Source organism: Hyla sarda, unplaced genomic scaffold (assembly GCF_029499605.1).
Source record: "Hyla sarda isolate aHylSar1 unplaced genomic scaffold, aHylSar1.hap1 scaffold_1618, whole genome shotgun sequence".
Lineage (NCBI taxonomy): Eukaryota > Metazoa > Chordata > Amphibia > Anura > Hylidae > Hyla > Hyla sarda.
The window spans coordinates 36,555-59,054 of record NW_026608255.1 but is presented as its reverse complement, the minus strand read 5'-3'; the positions used below and the strand labels follow the sequence as shown (position 1 = coordinate 59,054).

The 22,500-nt window shown below is 46.1% G+C and overlaps 8 non-coding genes and 1 pseudogene across 8 annotated transcripts; all 9 read left to right on the top strand.

The window, feature by feature from the left end:
* Positions 1–514: 514 nt before the first annotated feature.
* LOC130311015 (U2 spliceosomal RNA) lies at positions 515–705 on the top strand. The gene has a single exon (XR_008859460.1). It is a non-coding gene; the product is annotated as a U2 spliceosomal RNA (small nuclear RNA).
* A 2,087-nt stretch (positions 706–2,792) lies between these two features.
* On the top strand, positions 2,793–2,983 carry LOC130311014 (U2 spliceosomal RNA). Its single transcript, XR_008859459.1, has one exon. It is a non-coding gene; the product is annotated as a U2 spliceosomal RNA (small nuclear RNA).
* Positions 2,984–5,066: 2,083 nt separating this feature from the next.
* LOC130311013 (U2 spliceosomal RNA) lies at positions 5,067–5,257 on the top strand. The gene has a single exon (XR_008859458.1). It is a non-coding gene; the product is annotated as a U2 spliceosomal RNA (small nuclear RNA).
* A 2,080-nt stretch (positions 5,258–7,337) lies between these two features.
* Positions 7,338–7,467, top strand: LOC130311034 (U2 spliceosomal RNA; annotated as a pseudogene).
* A 5,479-nt stretch (positions 7,468–12,946) lies between these two features.
* LOC130311024 (U2 spliceosomal RNA) lies at positions 12,947–13,132 on the top strand. Its single transcript, XR_008859468.1, has one exon. It is a non-coding gene; the product is annotated as a U2 spliceosomal RNA (small nuclear RNA).
* A 2,094-nt stretch (positions 13,133–15,226) lies between these two features.
* Positions 15,227–15,417, top strand: LOC130311023 (U2 spliceosomal RNA). Its single transcript, XR_008859467.1, has one exon. It is a non-coding gene; the product is annotated as a U2 spliceosomal RNA (small nuclear RNA).
* A 2,097-nt stretch (positions 15,418–17,514) lies between these two features.
* Positions 17,515–17,705, top strand: LOC130311012 (U2 spliceosomal RNA). Its single transcript, XR_008859457.1, has one exon. It is a non-coding gene; the product is annotated as a U2 spliceosomal RNA (small nuclear RNA).
* A 2,083-nt stretch (positions 17,706–19,788) lies between these two features.
* Positions 19,789–19,979, top strand: LOC130311010 (U2 spliceosomal RNA). The gene has a single exon (XR_008859455.1). It is a non-coding gene; the product is annotated as a U2 spliceosomal RNA (small nuclear RNA).
* A 2,093-nt stretch (positions 19,980–22,072) lies between these two features.
* On the top strand, positions 22,073–22,263 carry LOC130311009 (U2 spliceosomal RNA). The gene has a single exon (XR_008859454.1). It is a non-coding gene; the product is annotated as a U2 spliceosomal RNA (small nuclear RNA).
* The last annotated feature ends 237 nt before the right edge of the window (positions 22,264–22,500 follow it).

Sequence of the window (22,500 nt, the reverse complement as noted above, 5' to 3'; positions counted from 1 at the left end):
CAGCGACAGCTTTATGAGGAGCATCAGCACTGCTCTGCCTGAGCAGAACCATCACCGCCATAGGTTGTCAAATAACCCGGGTTTAACCCACACAGGTAAGTCCAATGGGGTGCAGGCATGTCCTCTATGCTTACAGCTTCCCGTGGGTGTTGGTTTGATACCGTTTGGGGACAGCCAAGGAGGCATCTGCAGGCAACAAAGGTAGGTGTGTGCTTGTGTGTGTGTTTCCTATGCAGATCCTAAGCCCAGTGTCACATGCAAGTAGGAGGAGTAAGAAGGGTTCCTGGCAAATCCGGGTTATGGATTGCATTTAAAAAGGCCCCGTGGGAGTGCAATGGGCCCCTGTCTTGCTGCTTAGCAATAATGGTATGGGTTTAGGTTCTGCTGTGTGTACTGGTGGTTGACTGCCCCCCAGCCCAGAGTGTGCATGGAAAATTGTCTGGCAGCCTCCCTGACAGCAAGCAGTGATAGTGCCCATGAAGGGGACCTTGTTGGGCCCGCCCCTTTCACGGTTATCGCTTCTCGGCCTTTTGGCTAAGATCAAGTGTAGTATCTGTTCTTATCAGTTTAATATCTGATACGTCCCCTATCTGGGGACCATATATTAAATGGATTTTTGAGAACGGGGGCCGATTTCGAAGCTTGCTTCCGTCGCCCTATGCATTGACCCGATATGGCAGTATCTTCGGGTACAGTGCACCACCCCCTTACAGGGTTAAAAAGAAAGATTCCTACTTTCATTGCTACCTGCTTGCTGGCTAGCCAGCTAGCCAGCCCTGTGGGCCTTGCTGCTGCTGCAGCCAAAAAACAAAAGGTGGTGCTGCTGCTGCTGCTTCTGCTGCTTCTGCTTGTGTCTGGCCGCTGTTGGAGCGTCCAGGCACAGGACTTCTGCTGCTGCTGACTAAATGGCCTCCTTAATTGGATCATTTGAGTAGCCAGCACACCTGTGCAGGTAGGGCATGACATGATAGGCAGCTGCCTTGATAGCGGGTGGGTGCTGAATGTTCCTAATTGACAAAATAAGATTAATGCTTATGAAGAAATATAAAATCTCATCCCTTCCCCAATATCGCGCCACACCCCTACCCCTTAATTCCCTGGTTGAACTTGATGGACATATGTCTTTTTTCGACCGTACTAACTATGTAACTATGTAACATAACATGGGGGGGGGGGTCTCCTGGCTGTTCACACAGGTGTGTCATTGCTGTACATTGACCATGCATTGCTTCTGTGGTATTGCAAAGGCAAAGACAAATGCTTCCAGCCATCCATTGCACTAATGGATTGGTCATCAGCTGGCTGTCTATGTCCCGCATCAATATAGACCAAAGTACAGAGGGTTAGGCTATGCTATTGTGCACCTACCTGATGCATCAGAAGGTGCGAGGCCCTTGCTAAATTCTGTGCACAGACTTTGAGATCTATACTTTAGATTGTATCTAAACCTGCTCCAACATGGACTGACATTCTGGCCTACTTTCAGCCGATGCGACTTGTCTGTCGCTGAACAGTCGCTTTTTATGTATTCAGCACCTATGTATAATGTTGTAAAAATGCTCTAGAAGCTAAAGTCGCAGAAATGTCACACATATTTGGCCTGCAACTTTCTGTGCGACAAATTCAGACAGGAAAAATCAGTATAAATCCTTAGAAAATTATCCCCCAGTGTCTCCATCTGCTGGCGGTATTGAATAAGCATTGCTGCACTGATGGGGTATGCATTAGACGAAAAAAAAGAAGAAAAAGAAGAATAATACGCCCAGAAAAGAGGCGAAAAGGAGAAAAACGTAAAAAAACGTGAAAAAAAAGTAAGAGGAAGAGAAGGGAAAAAAAGGTGGAAATGGGTTTAAAAGTGATTTCGGCGGAGAAATATATATATATATATATATATATATATATATATATATATATATATACGCGCACACACACACATATATATAAACGTATTCTCCGTTGAGATATTGCAGCCGCTGCTGTGTCCAGGCCCAGGAGCCTTAGCACTGTGCTGTGATGTCACTCAATACCACTGACATCACTAGGTGTAAACAACATCTCTCCTTTGCTGTGTATGTGACTATGGAGCTGTTTGGTGATGTCGTCTATTATGGCCTTCATAGAAGCAACAGGAGATTGTTGCATCCATCTAGAACCCTCAGAACTACAGTGCTATGATGTCACTCACTTCCACAGGCCTTGCAGAGTGTAAACAACAACAACCCAGCTTTGTTGTGTATGTAACCATAGGGATTTGTGATGTCACCTAGAACCTTCACAGCAGCGACAGCTTTATGAGGAGCATCAGCACTGCTCTGCCTGAGCAGAACCATCACCGCCATAGGTTGTCAAATAACCCGGGTTTAACCCACACAGGTAAGTCCAATGGGGTGCAGGCATGTCCTCTATGCTTACAGCTTCCCGTGGGTGTTGGTTTGATACCGTTTGGGGACAGCCAAGGAGGCATCTGCAGGCAACAAAGGTAGGTGTGTGCTTGTGTGTGTGTTTCCTATGCAGATCCTAAGCCCAGTGTCACATGCAAGTAGGAGGAGTAAGAAGGGTTCCTGGCAAATCCGGGTTATGGATTGCATTTAAAAAGGCCCCGTGGGAGTGCAATGGGCCCCTGTCTTGCTGCTTAGCAATAATGGTATGGGTTTAGGTTCTGCTGTGTGTACTGGTGGTTGACTGCCCCCCAGCCCAGAGTGTGCATGGAAAATTGTCTGGCAGCCTCCCTGACAGCAAGCAGTGATAGTGCCCATGAAGGGGACCTTGTTGGGCCCGCCCCTTTCACGGTTATCGCTTCTCGGCCTTTTGGCTAAGATCAAGTGTAGTATCTGTTCTTATCAGTTTAATATCTGATACGTCCCCTATCTGGGGACCATATATTAAATGGATTTTTGAGAACGGGGGCCGATTTCGAAGCTTGCTTCCGTCGCCCTATGCATTGACCCGATATGGCAGTATCTTCGGGTACAGTGCACCACCCCCTTACAGGGTTAAAAAGAAAGATTCCTACTTTCATTGCTACCTGCTTGCTGGCTAGCCAGCTAGCCAGCCCTGTGGGCCTTGCTGCTGCTGCAGCCAAAAAACAAAAGGTGGTGCTGCTGCTGCTGCTTCTGCTGCTTCTGCTTGTGTCTGGCCGCTGTTGGAGCGTCCAGGCACAGGACTTCTGCTGCTGCTGACTAAATGGCCTCCTTAATTGGATCATTTGAGTAGCCAGCACACCTGTGCAGGTAGGGCATGACATGATAGGCAGCTGCCTTGATAGCGGGTGGGTGCTGAATGTTCCTAATTGACAAAATAAGATTAATGCTTATGAAGAAATATAAAATCTCATCCCTTCCCCAATATCGCGCCACACCCCTACCCCTTAATTCCCTGGTTGAACTTGATGGACATATGTCTTTTTTCGACCGTACTAACTATGTAACTATGTAACATAACATGGGGGGGGGGGTCTCCTGGCTGTTCACACAGGTGTGTCATTGCTGTACATTGACCATGCATTGCTTCTGTGGTATTGCAAAGGCAAAGACAAATGCTTCCAGCCATCCATTGCACTAATGGATTGGTCATCAGCTGGCTGTCTATGTCCCGCATCAATATAGACCAAAGTACAGAGGGTTAGGCTATGCTATTGTGCACCTACCTGATGCATCAGAAGGTGCGAGGCCCTTGCTAAATTCTGTGCACAGACTTTGAGATCTATACTTTAGACTGTATCTAAACCTGCTCCAACATGGACTGACATTCTGGCCTACTTTCAGCCGATGCGACTTGTCTGTCGCTGAACAGTCGCTTTTTATGTATTCAGCACCTATGTATAATGTTGTAAAAATGCTCTAGAAGCTAAAGTCGCAGAAATGTCACACATATTTGGCCTGCAACTTTCTGTGCGACAAATTCAGACAGGAAAAATCAGTATAAATCCTTAGAAAATTATCCCCCAGTGTCTCCATCTGCTGGCGGTATTGAATAAGCATTGCTGCACTGATGGGGTATGCATTAGACGAAAAAAAAGAAGAAAAAGAAGAATAATACGCCCAGAAAAGAGGCGAAAAGGAGAAAAACGTAAAAAAACGTGAAAAAAAAGTAAGAGGAAGAGAAGGGAAAAAAAGGTGGAAATGGGTTTAAAAGTGATTTCGGCGGAGAAATATATATATATATATATATATATATATATATATATATATATACGCGCACACACACACATATATATAAACGTATTCTCCGTTGAGATATTGCAGCCGCTGCTGTGTCCAGGCCCAGGAGCCTTAGCACTGTGCTGTGATGTCACTCAATACCACTGACATCACTAGGTGTAAACAACATCTCTCCTTTGCTGTGTATGTGACTATGGAGCTGTTTGGTGATGTCGTCTATTATGGCCTTCATAGAAGCAACAGGAGATTGTTGCATCCATCTAGAACCCTCAGAACTACAGTGCTATGATGTCACTCACTTCCACAGGCCTTGCAGAGTGTAAACAACAACAACCCAGCTTTGTTGTGTATGTAACCATAGGGATTTGTGATGTCACCTAGAACCTTCACAGCAGCGACAGCTTTATGAGGAGCATCAGCACTGCTCTGCCTGAGCAGAACCATCACCGCCATAGGTTGTCAAATAACCCGGGTTTAACCCACACAGGTAAGTCCAATGGGGTGCAGGCATGTCCTCTATGCTTACAGCTTCCCGTGGGTGTTGGTTTGATACCGTTTGGGGACAGCCAAGGAGGCATCTGCAGGCAACAAAGGTAGGTGTGTGCTTGTGTGTGTGTTTCCTATGCAGATCCTAAGCCCAGTGTCACATGCAAGTAGGAGGAGTAAGAAGGGTTCCTGGCAAATCCGGGTTATGGATTGCATTTAAAAAGGCCCCGTGGGAGTGCAATGGGCCCCTGTCTTGCTGCTTAGCAATAATGGTATGGGTTTAGGTTCTGCTGTGTGTACTGGTGGTTGACTGCCCCCCAGCCCAGAGTGTGCATGGAAAATTGTCTGGCAGCCTCCCTGACAGCAAGCAGTGATAGTGCCCATGAAGGGGACCTTGTTGGGCCCGCCCCTTTCACGGTTATCGCTTCTCGGCCTTTTGGCTAAGATCAAGTGTAGTATCTGTTCTTATCAGTTTAATATCTGATACGTCCCCTATCTGGGGACCATATATTAAATGGATTTTTGAGAACGGGGGCCGATTTCGAAGCTTGCTTCCGTCGCCCTATGCATTGACCCGATATGGCAGTATCTTCGGGTACAGTGCACCACCCCCTTACAGGGTTAAAAAGAAAGATTCCTACTTTCATTGCTACCTGCTTGCTGGCTAGCCAGCTAGCCAGCCCTGTGGGCCTTGCTGCTGCTGCAGCCAAAAAACAAAAGGTGGTGCTGCTGCTGCTGCTTCTGCTGCTTCTGCTTGTGTCTGGCCGCTGTTGGAGCGTCCAGGCACAGGACTTCTGCTGCTGCTGACTAAATGGCCTCCTTAATTGGATCATTTGAGTAGCCAGCACACCTGTGCAGGTAGGGCATGACATGATAGGCAGCTGCCTTGATAGCGGGTGGGTGCTGAATGTTCCTAATTGACAAAATAAGATTAATGCTTATGAAGAAATATAAAATCTCATCCCTTCCCCAATATCGCGCCACACCCCTACCCCTTAATTCCCTGGTTGAACTTGATGGACATATGTCTTTTTTCGACCGTACTAACTATGTAACTATGTAACATAACATGGGGGGGGGGTCTCCTGGCTGTTCACACAGGTGTGTCATTGCTGTACATTGACCATGCATTGCTTCTGTGGTATTGCAAAGGCAAAGACAAATGCTTCCAGCCATCCATTGCACTAATGGATTGGTCATCAGCTGGCTGTCTATGTCCCGCATCAATATAGACCAAAGTACAGAGGGTTAGGCTATGCTATTGTGCACCTACCTGATGCATCAGAAGGTGCGAGGCCCTTGCTAAATTCTGTGCACAGACTTTGAGATCTATACTTTAGACTGTATCTAAACCTGCTCCAACATGGACTGACATTCTGGCCTACTTTCAGCCGATGTGACTTGTCTGTCGCTGAACAGTCGCTTTTTATGTATTCAGCACCTATGTATAATGTTGTAAAAATGCTCTAGAAGCTAAAGTCGCAGAAATGTCACACATATTTGGCCTGCAACTTTCTGTGCGACAAATTCAGACAGGAAAAATCAGTATAAATCCTTAGAAAATTATCCCCCAGTGTCTCCATCTGCTGGCGGTATTGAATAAGCATTGCTGCACTGATGGGGTATGCATTAGACGAAAAAAAAGAAGAAAAAGAAGAATAATACGCCCAGAAAAGAGGCGAAAAGGAGAAAAACGTAAAAAAACGTGAAAAAAAAGTAAGAGGAAGAGAAGGGAAAAAAAGGTGGAAATGGGTTTAAAAGTGATTTCGGCGGAGAAATATATATATATATATATATATATATATATATATATATATACGCGCACACACACACATATATATAAACGTATTCTCCGTTGAGATATTGCAGCCGCTGCTGTGTCCAGGCCCAGGAGCCTTAGCACTGTGCTGTGATGTCACTCAATACCACTGACATCACTAGGTGTAAACAACATCTCTCCTTTGCTGTGTATGTGACTATGGAGCTGTTTGGTGATGTCGTCTATTATGGCCTTCATAGAAGCAACAGGAGATTGTTGCATCCATCTAGAACCCTCAGAACTACAGTGCTATGATGTCACTCACTTCCACAGGCCTTGCAGAGTGTAAACAACAACAACCCAGCTTTGTTGTGTATGTAACCATAGGGATTTGTGATGTCACCTAGAACCTTCACAGCAGCGACAGCTTTATGAGGAGCATCAGCACTGCTCTGCCTGAGCAGAACCATCACCGCCATAGGTTGTCAAATAACCCGGGTTTAACCCACACAGGTAAGTCCAATGGGGTGCAGGCATGTCCTCTATGCTTACAGCTTCCCGTGGGTGTTGGTTTGATACCGTTTGGGGACAGCCAAGGAGGCATCTGCAGGCAACAAAGGTAGGTGTGTGCTTGTGTGTGTGTTTCCTATGCAGATCCTAAGCCCAGTGTCACATGCAAGTAGGAGGAGTAAGAAGGGTTCCTGGCAAATCCGGGTTATGGATTGCATTTAAAAAGGCCCCGTGGGAGTGCAATGGGCCCCTGTCTTGCTGCTTAGCAATAATGGTATGGGTTTAGGTTCTGCTGTGTGTACTGGTGGTTGACTGCCCCCCAGCCCAGAGTGTGCATGGAAAATTGTCTGGCAGCCTCCCTGACAGCAAGCAGTGATAGTGCCCATGAAGGGGACCTTGTTGGGCCCGCCCCTTTCACGGTTATCGCTTCTCGGCCTTTTGGCTAAGATCAAGTGTAGTATCTGCTCACTTGGTCTGGTCGGAAGGTGTCTGTGGTACCCCGCTTCTCGGCCTTGGGGGATTGTCTCTCCTTACGGAGGGACTTCACCCCCTTGCTGCTATTGGGGAGCGGGCTTAGTCCACGGACAACGGGTTGCGATCCCCCTGTCTCTGGGACCTTGTGTCTCAGAAGGCATTTTTGGTACGTTGAGCGTTACCTGTAGCTTCGGAAGCACCTAGGGTACCCCCGACCTCTGCCTTGGGTAAGGGTTCCGCTTTTATAGCGGGATTCCGAGCCCCTGCTGCTATTGGGGAAGGGGCTTAGTCCCTGGGTGTGGAAGATGCCGTTCTCCTGGGCTTTCCCCTCTGGGGAAATGTCGATGCGAAATACCATCCGCATAGAGGTGTCGGAGAGCCATCGTCAGTTGAAGAACCTCCGCTTCATTGCGGAGGTGATTCTTCTTGACTACTTCCACCTCAATAGGGAGGACATCCTGTGTCTAAATGACCAGGAAAGCCGTGGCCTGTATACCGTCACCTTCACGGCCACGGCGTGTTGCGATAACATCTATGCAACCTTGTCTGGTGCGGACCAGAGGGACGATCGACTCGACGGTCTTTCGTTCCAGTTCCTCTATGGTGAGGAACATATACCGTTGGTGGTGGCTATGCACAGCCCTCATGTGACCACGGAGGATATAGCCACTTTTCTTCGGCGATACTGCGAAGAGGTGCGATTCGCAAACAAAATCTTGAACTCCGTGCGGTTCTGGAACGGCAAGAGGAAGTTCTGGGTCAAGCTCCGTAAGGATCCCGGTGGTATTGGGGGTCTTTGCCATCCGCCCCCAAATTTTGCCATCGGGAGAGTTCGGGGCTTCCTGTTCTATCCTCAAATGCCTATGTATTGCCGAAATTGCTTGAGGTTTGGCCACACCCAGGAGACCTGCGGCGCGGAGCGTGTGATTCGCTGCAATAGGTGTGGCCAAGAAGGTCACATAGCCTCAAGATGTAGCCATACGATAAGGTGCAACCTCTGCGGAGAGGAAAATCACGATTTTAATTCCTGTCCCCATAAAGCAAAAACTACGATGGGTGGGTCAAGGCTGGGCCCACCCAAAGAGGGGACAGGACAAAAGACGTCCTTTTTTAAGATGCCCAAACCCCAGATGGCAGGTACTGATGGGTCCAGGCCCAAGACCTCTGGTGCTCCATCGGGGGGCCCACCGGTGGTAGTGCTAGGGGGAGGCCATGGGGATTCCACGAAGCCCGGGCGGGTAATCGAGTTTACTGCCCGGGAAATTGAAAGACGTCGATCGACTTCCTACCTGGCTCAAGAGCCCGCCGAAACTTCTGAAGGGGGCTCACCTGTGGCGGGTGGCAGCCGACGGGCCTCGGTGGGGGCAAAGGTGGACCCAAAATTGCAGCATAAGCCAGGTACTGGCTTGGCCCAGGGTCGCCCTGCTCCGGACGAAGAGGCCCCGGTGAAAGCCCGCCGGAAGGGGAGCCAGGTGGCCAGGTCTGAGCCCGGTCCTGTTACTCCGCCTATACAGGACAGGGCCAAGAAGACAAGTGGCGCCAAACCAGGGTTTGCTGCCCCGCCAGCAGTGGACCCGGTGGGTAAAACTGGCCATCGTCGATCGATGGGGAAGTTGGAGCAACAGTCCTCAGCAACGCTTGCTGGGGAACAAGCGATGAAAACTTCCCAAGGTAGCGGCAAAGGTTCCGGAAAAGAGGCCTCACAGGCCCCTGTGCAGCAGTTCCAGTCGTCAAATGATGAAAGAAGACGCAGATCCATCAGCCGGGGGCCAGAGATTACATCGAGTGAGAGCAACACAGAGGATATGGACAGCAGTGTGACATTTAAAAGACAAAGAGAAGAAGAAGAGGAAGACATTCAAAGGAAAGCGGCGTGCCGTAGTTCGGACGAGAGCGAGCTCAGGGTCGGGGCATCATCGATCTCAAGCTCCGACCCTCAGAACATCAAGGAGCTGATGACCCCGCAGGCGGGGGATGACGGTACGCAGCTTATTATTGACTTTGATTCTCCAAGCACTGACTCTCCATAAACTATGCCTATCCCTGTAAAAATTGCCTCACTCAATGTGAGGTCCTTAAAGAGCCCTGATCGCAGGGCTGCTTTATTTTCTTATCTAGAGACATGTGACTTTGACCTTTGCCTGCTACAAGAATGTGGAATCCCTAGTAAAATGGACTATAAAGACTTAAAAGAAGACTGGAAGCTGGGCCCATCCATATGGTCCGGTGCAAATGACTGTCGTTCTGTGGGTGTTGGGCTGCTCTGCCGAGGCCAGTCCTTTTCTATTCATACAGTAACTGAGATTGTGCCTGGCAGAGCTCTTTTAATTCATCTATATTTTAATGGACTTTTAATTCGTGTTTTAAATGTGTATGCCCCTCCTGATAAACAGGATCGGGCAGAACTATTTGAAATTTTACCACTGTTTTGTGTTGGGTCTTCTCCCCTGCTGGTGGGAGGTGATTTTAACTGCATACGTGATGGGGAACACCGGCAGGGTGGGGATATTAATCGTAAAGACCGCACTTCTTACCTGCTTAAAAATTTTATTGATGATTTTAATTTGAAAGATTGCTGGAAGGATCTCTTGCCGGAGGACCCGGGCGCCACATGGTCCAATGGAAGAGTGAGCTCCAGAATCGATTTTATTTTTTCCTCTAGAGCTTTTAAACCCCTGAAATGCACGCTCGAGCAGAATATCTTCTCTGATCATAAGCTCCTCTTGGTGGGCCTGGAGCTAGAGGGGGAGCAAAAAGCAAAAAGGGGCCTCTGGAGATTAAACACCACACTCCTAGAGGACCCTGAGATAAAAGAGGAGTTTGTGCGGACGTACCAGTGCTGGCAATCACAAAGAAAACCCCACGAGCCTATGCTGCACTGGTGGGAGGGCACCAAATCTAAAATCAGATTTTTTTTTATCAAAGCAGGTAAGAAGAAGGCAAAAATGGAAAAACAGTGGTTTTATGTTCTTAACATGCGTTTAAATGTACTTTTTAAATTGAAAGAAGCTGGTATGGATGTAGAAAATGATATTTTAAACCTTAAAACTGAAATAAAACATGCCATAGAAAAGAAAGGGAAACAAATCATTTTTAACTCACATGTGCAGCACCTGGAGGAGGGCGAGAAATGTTCCCGTTTCTTTTTTAAAAAAGTGATGAATAGGAGGGATATCATCCAAAACCTTGAGGGTGAATCCACTCCAAAAGGCATGTTAGATGCAGTTTTTAACTTCTACCAGCTTCTTTTTAATAAGAAAGATCTTAATCCATCCTTTTTAGAACATGTTCTTAATTCCCTTGATTTTAAGCTAGATGTTTTAGACCAGGAGGTTTTATCCCGTGATCTTAACTTAGTTGAACTTTTATTTGTTTTTAAAAGTTTTTCTAGTGGGAAGGCCCCTGGGGAAGATGGTTTACCCATCGAATTTTATTTAGCTTTTTGGGATATTTTAAAGGATGATATGGTTTTATTGTATAAAGAAACTTTTATTGTTAATGAACTTCCCCCTTCCTGGAGGAGGGGGATTGTATCATTACTTTTTAAAAAAGGTGAAAAGGATATGCTAAAAAATTGGCGCCCCATCACACTTTTAAATGTCGATTATAAAGTTTTAGCCAAGTTATTAGCTGTCCGTTTTAAACCTTTTATTCATAAATTAATTCACCCAAATCAGGTTTGTGGGGTACCTGGAAGGTCTATAGCTGAATCCCTAAATATTTTAAGAGATGTTTTATGGTATTTTAAGGATAGAAATCAAACTGTAGCAATTTTATCCTTAGACTTTGAAAAAGCCTTTGATAGGGTCTCCCATGAATACCTGTTTTTAGTTCTTAAAAAGATGGCAGTGCCTGAAACGATTTTAAGCCGAATCATGCTTTTATACCGATCCTGTTTTAGTCAAGTCTCTGTTAATGGCTTTTTAACCAGCGGTGTTCCTCTTTTATCAGGTGTCAAACAGGGCTGCCCCCTGTCCCCACTCCTTTTTATTTGCGCAATCGAACCACTGATGGCCCTCCTCAGAAAAGACTGGGTAGTAAGAGGCGTACCGATACCTGGTGGAGGAGGGACCCATCTAAAGGTGTTGGGGTACATGGATGATGTCACCATACTGTGCCCGGACTCTCCATCCATGAGGGGGGCATTGAGGAACACCAGCTATTTCTGCGAGGTCTCTGGTTTTAAGCTAAACACAGATAAATGTGACTGTTTTTATATTGGCTCCTGGGATTCATCCATCACCCCAGGAGTCACAATGCAACAGGATCAAATTAAAGTTTTAGGTATTGTTTTTAACCAGGTCAATGATGGGAGCCCTAACTGGGATTCAGCTATAGCTAAGATGGAGAAGAAGATTTTAATGTGGAATCTTAGAAACCTTACCATGGAGGGGAAGATTTTAATAATAAAGATGGTTTTACTCCCTATTATGCTATACATTGCCATGGTATTTCCTCCATCTATTTTATACATTAAAAAAGTAACTAGAATTGTTTTTACCTTTTTATGGGGTTCAAAAATGGAGAAATTAAAGCGTGATTTTATGTACAAAAGTAAAGATAATGGCGGGAAAGATGTTCCTAACCTTTTTACTTTCTTTTACATAAAGTATTTCTGTTTCTGTTTTAAAATTATTAAATCCGATGGCATTTTTAGCTGCTTTTTAAGGTACGCTGCGGGCATGGTTTTTAAAAGATGGTTGCGCATCCCTCTGAACGCTCCGGTGCTTCTGTGTCCCCCAAAACATTATGTGGTGTTGGAAAAGACAGTCAGGCTCCTAGGTCTCCAAGATTTGGAGCCTGACATACTGGGGGACCAGAGAAAGGTATCAAAGGTCCTCAGGCGGAGTGAGGTTACCCTGGCAGTGTCCAATTTCACACAGGCAAGATCCAAAAAGGTATGGCGGAACGTGTACGGGAAGTTTCTGGCGAATGTACACAGGGATCTTGCCTGGGCAATCGTCCACCAGTGCCTCCCTACTCGTGAGTTCCAGCACAGGCGAGGACTGGTGGCGAGAGCCAAGTGCCCGAGAGATGGCTGCGGAGTGGACGAAACGGTGCTGCACATATTTTGGAACTGCCCTTTTGCACGGGAGCTTTGGAGGAAGGTAGGCCCACTTTTGAAGTGGGCCTGCGGCCTAAAAGATTTTAATCACGAATGTGTCTTTTACGGTCTTTTTAACTGCCCCAATTTTAAACAGCAGATGATCTGCTGGATGATTATTAATTGTTTTAAAAATGCCATCTGGAAAGTTAGGAACATCTTACTTTTTAAACATGATTTTATTGATGTTAAAAACTGTATAAAGCTGGCCCTGAGTGAGATGTACATCTATTACCTAAGAGACAAGAAACAGTTGGGGGCCAGCGAGGCAGCATCCATGTGGTGTCTGCCTCTATGGAACGAAATAACAGTATAATCAGTTTTTATGATATTTGTATAATGTTTTATCCTGCCATTTTTATTTTTTCTCCTTTTATTACTGGTTTTATTATTTGTATTTTAAAACTTTTGTGAACCTTTTATTATTTTGCATTTTAAATTTTGTATGGTTTCTTAATTATTCAATAAAATTTTGTTGAAACCTTATCTGTTCTTATCAGTTTAATATCTGATACGTCCCCTATCTGGGGACCATATATTAAATGGATTTTTGAGAACGGGGGCCGATTTCGAAGCTTGCTTCCGTCGCCCTATGCATTGACCCGATATGGCAGTATCTTCGGGTACAGTGCACCACCCCCTTACAGGGTTAAAAAGAAAGATTCCTACTTTCATTGCTACCTGCTTGCTGGCTAGCCAGCTAGCCAGCCCTGTGGGCCTTGCTGCTGCTGCAGCCAAAAAACAAAAGGTGGTGCTGCTGCTGCTGCTTCTGCTGCTTCTGCTTGTGTCTGGCCGCTGTTGGAGCGTCCAGGCACAGGACTTCTGCTGCTGCTGACTAAATGGCCTCCTTAATTGGATCATTTGAGTAGCCAGCACACCTGTGCAGGTAGGGCATGACATGATAGGCAGCTGCCTTGATAGCGGGTGGGTGCTGAATGTTCCTAATTGACAAAATAAGATTAATGCTTATGAAGAAATATAAAATCTCATCCCTTCCCCAATATCGCGCCACACCCCTACCCCTTAATTCCCTGGTTGAACTTGATGGACATATGTCTTTTTTCGACCGTACTAACTATGTAACTATGTAACATAACATGGGGGGGGGGTCTCCTGGCTGTTCACACAGGTGTGTCATTGCTGTACATTGACCATGCATTGCTTCTGTGGTATTGCAAAGGCAAAGACAAATGCTTCCAGCCATCCATTGCACTAATGGATTGGTCATCAGCTGGCTGTCTATGTCCCGCATCAATATAGACCAAAGTACAGAGGGTTAGGCTATGCTATTGTGCACCTACCTGATGCATCAGAAGGTGCGAGGCCCTTGCTAAATTCTGTGCACAGACTTTGAGATCTATACTTTAGACTGTATCTAAACCTGCTCCAACATGGACTGACATTCTGGCCTACTTTCAGCCGATGCGACTTGTCTGTCGCTGAACAGTCGCTTTTTATGTATTCAGCACCTATGTATAATGTTGTAAAAATGCTCTAGAAGCTAAAGTCGCAGAAATGTCACACATATTTGGCCTGCAACTTTCTGTGCGACAAATTCAGACAGGAAAAATCAGTATAAATCCTTAGAAAATTATCCCCCAGTGTCTCCATCTGCTGGCGGTATTGAATAAGCATTGCTGCACTGATGGGGTATGCATTAGACGAAAAAAAAGAAGAAAAAGAAGAATAATACGCCCAGAAAAGAGGCGAAAAGGAGAAAAACGTAAAAAAACGTGAAAAAAAAGTAAGAGGAAGAGAAGGGAAAAAAAGGTGGAAATGGGTTTAAAAGTGATTTCGGCGGAGAAATATATATATATATATATATATATATATATATATATATATATATATATATATATACGCGCACACACACACATATATATAAACGTATTCTCCGTTGAGATATTGCAGCCGCTGCTGTGTCCAGGCCCAGGAGCCTTAGCACTGTGCTGTGATGTCACTCAATACCACTGACATCACTAGGTGTAAACAACATCTCTCCTTTGCTGTGTATGTGACTATGGAGCTGTTTGGTGATGTCGTCTATTATGGCCTTCATAGAAGCAACAGGAGATTGTTGCATCCATCTAGAACCCTCAGAACTACAGTGCTATGATGTCACTCACTTCCACAGGCCTTGCAGAGTGTAAACAACAACAACCCAGCTTTGTTGTGTATGTAACCATAGGGATTTGTGATGTCACCTAGAACCTTCACAGCAGCGACAGCTTTATGAGGAGCATCAGCACTGCTCTGCCTGAGCAGAACCATCACCGCCATAGGTTGTCAAATAACCCGGGTTTAACCCACACAGGTAAGTCCAATGGGGTGCAGGCATGTCCTCTATGCTTACAGCTTCCCGTGGGTGTTGGTTTGATACCGTTTGGGGACAGCCAAGGAGGCATCTGCAGGCAACAAAGGTAGGTGTGTGCTTGTGTGTGTGTTTCCTATGCAGATCCTAAGCCCAGTGTCACATGCAAGTAGGAGGAGTAAGAAGGGTTCCTGGCAAATCCGGGTTATGGATTGCATTTAAAAAGGCCCCGTGGGAGTGCAATGGGCCCCTGTCTTGCTGCTTAGCAATAATGGTATGGGTTTAGGTTCTGCTGTGTGTACTGGTGGTTGACTGCCCCCCAGCCCAGAGTGTGCATGGAAAATTGTCTGGCAGCCTCCCTGACAGCAAGCAGTGATAGTGCCCATGAAGGGGACCTTGTTGGGCCCGCCCCTTTCACGGTTATCGCTTCTCGGCCTTTTGGCTAAGATCAAGTGTAGTATCTGTTCTTATCAGTTTAATATCTGATACGTCCCCTATCTGGGGACCATATATTAAATGGATTTTTGAGAACAGGGGCCGATTTCGAAGCTTGCTTCCGTCGCCCTATGCATTGACCCGATATGGCAGTATCTTCGGGTACAGTGCACCACCCCCTTACAGGGTTAAAAAGAAAGATTCCTACTTTCATTGCTACCTGCTTGCTGGCTAGCCAGCTAGCCAGCCCTGTGGGCCTTGCTGCTGCTGCAGCCAAAAAACAAAAGGTGGTGCTGCTGCTGCTGCTTCTGCTGCTTCTGCTGCTTCTGCTTGTGTCTGGCCGCTGTTGGAGCGTCCAGGCACAGGACTTCTGCTGCTGCTGACTAAATGGCCTCCTTAATTGGATCATTTGAGTAGCCAGCACACCTGTGCAGGTAGGGCATGACATGATAGGCAGCTGCCTTGATAGCGGGTGGGTGCTGAATGTTCCTAATTGACAAAATAAGATTAATGCTTATGAAGAAATATAAAATCTCATCCCTTCCCCAATATCGCGCCACACCCCTACCCCTTAATTCCCTGGTTGAACTTGATGGACATATGTCTTTTTTCGACCGTACTAACTATGTAACTATGTAACATAACATGGGGGGGGGGTCTCCTGGCTGTTCACACAGGTGTGTCATTGCTGTACATTGACCATGCATTGCTTCTGTGGTATTGCAAAGGCAAAGACAAATGCTTCCAGCCATCCATTGCACTAATGGATTGGTCATCAGCTGGCTGTCTATGTCCCGCATCAATATAGACCAAAGTACAGAGGGTTAGGCTATGCTATTGTGCACCTACCTGATGCATCAGAAGGTGCGAGGCCCTTGCTAAATTCTGTGCACAGACTTTGAGATCTATACTTTAGACTGTATCTAAACCTGCTCCAACATGGACTGACATTCTGGCCTACTTTCAGCCGATGCGACTTGTCTGTCGCTGAACAGTCGCTTTTTATGTATTCAGCACCTATGTATAATGTTGTAAAAATGCTCTAGAAGCTAAAGTCGCAGAAATGTCACACATATTTGGCCTGCAACTTTCTGTGCGACAAATTCAGACAGGAAAAATCTGTATAAATCCTTAGAAAATTATCCCCCAGTGTCTCCATCTGCTGGCGGTATTGAATAAGCATTGCTGCACTGATGGGGTATGCATTAGACGAAAAAAAAGAAGAAAAAGAAGAATAATACGCCCAGAAAAGAGGCGAAAAGGAGAAAAACGTAAAAAAACGTGAAAAAAAAGTAAGAGGAAGAGAAGGGAAAAAAAGGTGGAAATGGGTTTAAAAGTGATTTCGGCGGAGAAATATATATATATATATATATATATATATATATATATATATATATATATACGCGCACACACACACATATATATAAACGTATTCTCCGTTGAGATATTGCAGCCGCTGCTGTGTCCAGGCCCAGGAGCCTTAGCACTGTGCTGTGATGTCACTCAATACCACTGACATCACTAGGTGTAAACAACATCTCTCCTTTGCTGTGTATGTGACTATGGAGCTGTTTGGTGATGTCGTCTATTATGGCCTTCATAGAAGCAACAGGAGATTGTTGCATCCATCTAGAACCCTCAGAACTACAGTGCTATGATGTCACTCACTTCCACAGGCCTTGCAGAGTGTAAACAACAACAACCCAGCTTTGTTGTGTATGTAACCATAGGGATTTGTGATGTCACCTAGAACCTTCACAGCAGCGACAGCTTTATGAGGAGCATCAGCACTGCTCTGCCTGAGCAGAACCATCACCGCCATAGGTTGTCAAATAACCCGGGTTTAACCCACACAGGTAAGTCCAATGGGGTGCAGGCATGTCCTCTATGCTTACAGCTTCCCGTGGGTGTTGGTTTGATACCGTTTGGGGACAGCCAAGGAGGCATCTGCAGGCAACAAAGGTAGGTGTGTGCTTGTGTGTGTGTTTCCTATGCAGATCCTAAGCCCAGTGTCACATGCAAGTAGGAGGAGTAAGAAGGGTTCCTGGCAAATCCGGGTTATGGATTGCATTTAAAAAGGCCCCGTGGAAGTGCAATGGGCCCCTGTCTTGCTGCTTAGCAATAATGGTATGGGTTTAGGTTCTGCTGTGTGTACTGGTGGTTGACTGCCCCCCAGCCCAGAGTGTGCATGGAAAATTGTCTGGCAGCCTCCCTGACAGCAAGCAGTGATAGTGCCCATGAAGGGGACCTTGTTGGGCCCGCCCCTTTCACGGTTATCGCTTCTCGGCCTTTTGGCTAAGATCAAGTGTAGTATCTGTTCTTATCAGTTTAATATCTGATACGTCCCCTATCTGGGGACCATATATTAAATGGATTTTTGAGAACGGGGGCCGATTTCGAAGCTTGCTTCCGTCGCCCTATGCATTGACCCGATATGGCAGTATCTTCGGGTACAGTGCACCACCCCCTTACAGGGTTAAAAAGAAAGATTCCTACTTTCATTGCTACCTGCTTGCTGGCTAGCCAGCTAGCCAGCCCTGTGGGCCTTGCTGCTGCTGCAGCCAAAAAACAAAAGGTGGTGCTGCTGCTGCTGCTTCTGCTGCTTCTGCTTGTGTCTGGCCGCTGTTGGAGCGTCCAGGCACAGGACTTCTGCTGCTGCTGACTAAATGGCCTCCTTAATTGGATCATTTGAGTAGCCAGCACACCTGTGCAGGTAGGGCATGACATGATAGGCAGCTGCCTTGATAGCGGGTGGGTGCTGAATGTTCCTAATTGACAAAATAAGATTAATGCTTATGAAGAAATATAAAATCTCATCCCTTCCCCAATATCGCGCCACACCCCTACCCCTTAATTCCCTGGTTGAACTTGATGGACATATGTCTTTTTTCGACCGTACTAACTATGTAACTATGTAACATAACATGGGGGGGGGGGTCTCCTGGCTGTTCACACAGGTGTGTCATTGCTGTACATTGACCATGCATTGCTTCTGTGGTATTGCAAAGGCAAAGACAAATGCTTCCAGCCATCCATTGCACTAATGGATTGGTCATCAGCTGGCTGTCTATGTCCCGCATCAATATAGACCAAAGTACAGAGGGTTAGGCTATGCTATTGTGCACCTACCTGATGCATCAGAAGGTGCGAGGCCCTTGCTAAATTCTGTGCACAGACTTTGAGATCTATACTTTAGACTGTATCTAAACCTGCTCCAACATGGACTGACATTCTGGCCTACTTTCAGCCGATGCGACTTGTCTGTCGCTGAACAGTCGCTTTTTATGTATTCAGCACCTATGTATAATGTTGTAAAAATGCTCTAGAAGCTAAAGTCGCAGAAATGTCACACATATTTGGCCTGCAACTTTCTGTGCGACAAATTCAGACAGGAAAAATCAGTATAAATCCTTAGAAAATTATCCCCCAGTGTCTCCATCTGCTGGCGGTATTGAATAAGCATTGCTGCACTGATGGGGTATGCATTAGACGAAAAAAAAGAAGAAAAAGAAGAATAATACGCCCAGAAAAGAGGCGAAAAGGAGAAAAACGTAAAAAAACGTGAAAAAAAAGTAAGAGGAAGAGAAGGGAAAAAAAGGTGGAAATGGGTTTAAAAGTGATTTCGGCGGAGAAATATATATATATATATATATATATATATATATATATATATATACGCGCACACACACACATATATATAAACGTATTCTCCGTTGAGATATTGCAGCCGCTGCTGTGTCCAGGCCCAGGAGCCTTAGCACTGTGCTGTGATGTCACTCAATACCACTGACATCACTAGGTGTAAACAACATCTCTCCTTTGCTGTGTATGTGACTATGGAGCTGTTTGGTGATGTCGTCTATTATGGCCTTCATAGAAGCAACAGGAGATTGTTGCATCCATCTAGAACCCTCAGAACTACAGTGCTATGATGTCACTCACTTCCACAGGCCTTGCAGAGTGTAAACAACAACAACCCAGCTTTGTTGTGTATGTAACCATAGGGATTTGTGATGTCACCTAGAACCTTCACAGCAGCGACAGCTTTATGAGGAGCATCAGCACTGCTCTGCCTGAGCAGAACCATCACCGCCATAGGTTGTCAAATAACCCGGGTTTAACCCACACAGGTAAGTCCAATGGGGTGCAGGCATGTCCTCTATGCTTACAGCTTCCCGTGGGTGTTGGTTTGATACCGTTTGGGGACAGCCAAGGAGGCATCTGCAGGCAACAAAGGTAGGTGTGTGCTTGTGTGTGTGTTTCCTATGCAGATCCTAAGCCCAGTGTCACATGCAAGTAGGAGGAGTAAGAAGGGTTCCTGGCAAATCCGGGTTATGGATTGCATTTAAAAAGGCCCCGTGGGAGTGCAATGGGCCCCTGTCTTGCTGCTTAGCAATAATGGTATGGGTTTAGGTTCTGCTGTGTGTACTGGTGGTTGACTGCCCCCCAGCCCAGAGTGTGCATGGAAAATTGTCTGGCAGCCTCCCTGACAGCAAGCAGTGATAGTGCCCATGAAGGGGACCTTGTTGGGCCCGCCCCTTTCACGGTTATCGCTTCTCGGCCTTTTGGCTAAGATCAAGTGTAGTATCTGTTCTTATCAGTTTAATATCTGATACGTCCCCTATCTGGGGACCATATATTAAATGGATTTTTGAGAACGGGGGCCGATTTCGAAGCTTGCTTCCGTCGCCCTATGCATTGACCCGATATGGCAGTATCTTCGGGTACAGTGCACCACCCCCTTACAGGGTTAAAAAGAAAGATTCCTACTTTCATTGCTACCTGCTTGCTGGCTAGCCAGCTAGCCAGCCCTGTGGGCCTTGCTGCTGCTGCAGCCAAAAAACAAAAGGTGGTGCTGCTGCTGCTGCTTCTGCTGCTTCTGCTTGTGTCTGGCCGCTGTTGGAGCGTCCAGGCACAGGACTTCTGCTGCTGCTGACTAAATGGCCTCCTTAATTGGATCATTTGAGTAGCCAGCACACCTGTGCAGGTAGGGCATGACATGATAGGCAGCTGCCTTGATAGCGGGTGGGTGCTGAATGTTCCTAATTGACAAAATAAGATTAATGCTTATGAAGAAATATAAAATCTCATCCCTTCCCCAATATCGCGCCACACCCCTACCCCTTAATTCCCTGGTTGAACTTGATGGACATATGTCTTTTTTGGACCATACTAACTATGTAACTATGTAACATAACATGGGGGGGGGGGTCTCCTGGCTGTTCACACAGGTGTGTCATTGCTGTACATTGACCATGCATTGCTTCTGTGGTATTGCAAAGGCAAAGACAAATGCTTCCAGCCATCCATTGCACTAATGGATTGGTCATCAGCTGGCTGTCTATGTCCCGCATCAATATAGACCAAAGTACAGAGGGTTAGGCTATGCTATTGTGCACCTACCTGATGCATCAGAAGGTGCGAGGCCCTTGCTAAATTCTGTGCACAGACTTTGAGATCTATACTTTAGACTGTATCTAAACCTGCTCCAACATGGACTGACATTCTGGCCTACTTTCAGCCGATGCGACTTGTCTGTCGCTGAACAGTCGCTTTTTATGTATTCAGCACCTATGTATAATGTTGTAAAAATGCTCTAGAAGCTAAAGTCGCAGAAATGTCACACATATTTGGCCTGCAACTTTCTGTGCGACAAATTCAGACAGGAAAAATCAGTATAAATCCTTAGAAAATTATCCCCCAGTGTCTCCATCTGCTGGCGGTATTGAATAAGCATTGCTGCACTGATGGGGTATGCATTAGACGAAAAAAAAGAAGAAAAAGAAGAATAATACGCCCAGAAAAGAGGCGAAAAGGAGAAAAACGTAAAAAAACGTGAAAAAAAAGTAAGAGGAAGAGAAGGGAAAAAAAGGTGGAAATGGGTTTAAAAGTGATTTCGGCGGAGAAATATATATATATATATATATATATATATATATATATATATATATATATATATACGCGCACACACACACATATATATAAACGTATTCTCCGTTGAGATATTGCAGCCGCTGCTGTGTCCAGGCCCAGGAGCCTTAGCACTGTGCTGTGATGTCACTCAATACCACTGACATCACTAGGTGTAAACAACATCTCTCCTTTGCTGTGTATGTGACTATGGAGCTGTTTGGTGATGTCGTCTATTATGGCCTTCATAGAAGCAACAGGAGATTGTTGCATCCATCTAGAACCCTCAGAACTACAGTGCTATGATGTCACTCACTTCCACAGGCCTTGCAGAGTGTAAACAACAACAACCCAGCTTTGTTGTGTATGTAACCATAGGGATTTGTGATGTCACCTAGAACCTTCACAGCAGCGACAGCTTTATGAGGAGCATCAGCACTGCTCTGCCTGAGCAGAACCATCACCGCCATAGGTTGTCAAATAACCCGGGTTTAACCCACACAGGTAAGTCCAATGGGGTGCAGGCATGTCCTCTATGCTTACAGCTTCCCGTGGGTGTTGGTTTGATACCGTTTGGGGACAGCCAAGGAGGCATCTGCAGGCAACAAAGGTAGGTGTGTGCTTGTGTGTGTGTTTCCTATGCAGATCCTAAGCCCAGTGTCACATGCAAGTAGGAGGAGTAAGAAGGGTTCCTGGCAAATCCGGGTTATGGATTGCATTTAAAAAGGCCCCGTGGGAGTGCAATGGGCCCCTGTCTTGCTGCTTAGCAATAATGGTATGGGTTTAGGTTCTGCTGTGTGTACTGGTGGTTGACTGCCCCCCAGCCCAGAGTGTGCATGGAAAATTGTCTGGCAGCCTCCCTGACAGCAAGCAGTGATAGTGCCCATGAAGGGGACCTTGTTGGGCCCGCCCCTTTCACGGTTATCGCTTCTCGGCCTTTTGGCTAAGATCAAGTGTAGTATCTGTTCTTATCAGTTTAATATCTGATACGTCCCCTATCTGGGGACCATATATTAAATGGATTTTTGAGAACGGGGGCCGATTTCGAAGCTTGCTTCCGTCGCCCTATGCATTGACCCGATATGGCAGTATCTTCGGGTACAGTGCACCACCCCCTTACAGGGTTAAAAAGAAAGATTCCTACTTTCATTGCTACCTGCTTGCTGGCTAGCCAGCTAGCCAGCCCTGTGGGCCTTGCTGCTGCTGCAGCCAAAAAACAAAAGGTGGTGCTGCTGCTGCTGCTTCTGCTGCTTCTGCTTGTGTCTGGCCGCTGTTGGAGCGTCCAGGCACAGGACTTCTGCTGCTGCTGACTAAATGGCCTCCTTAATTGGATCATTTGAGTAGCCAGCAC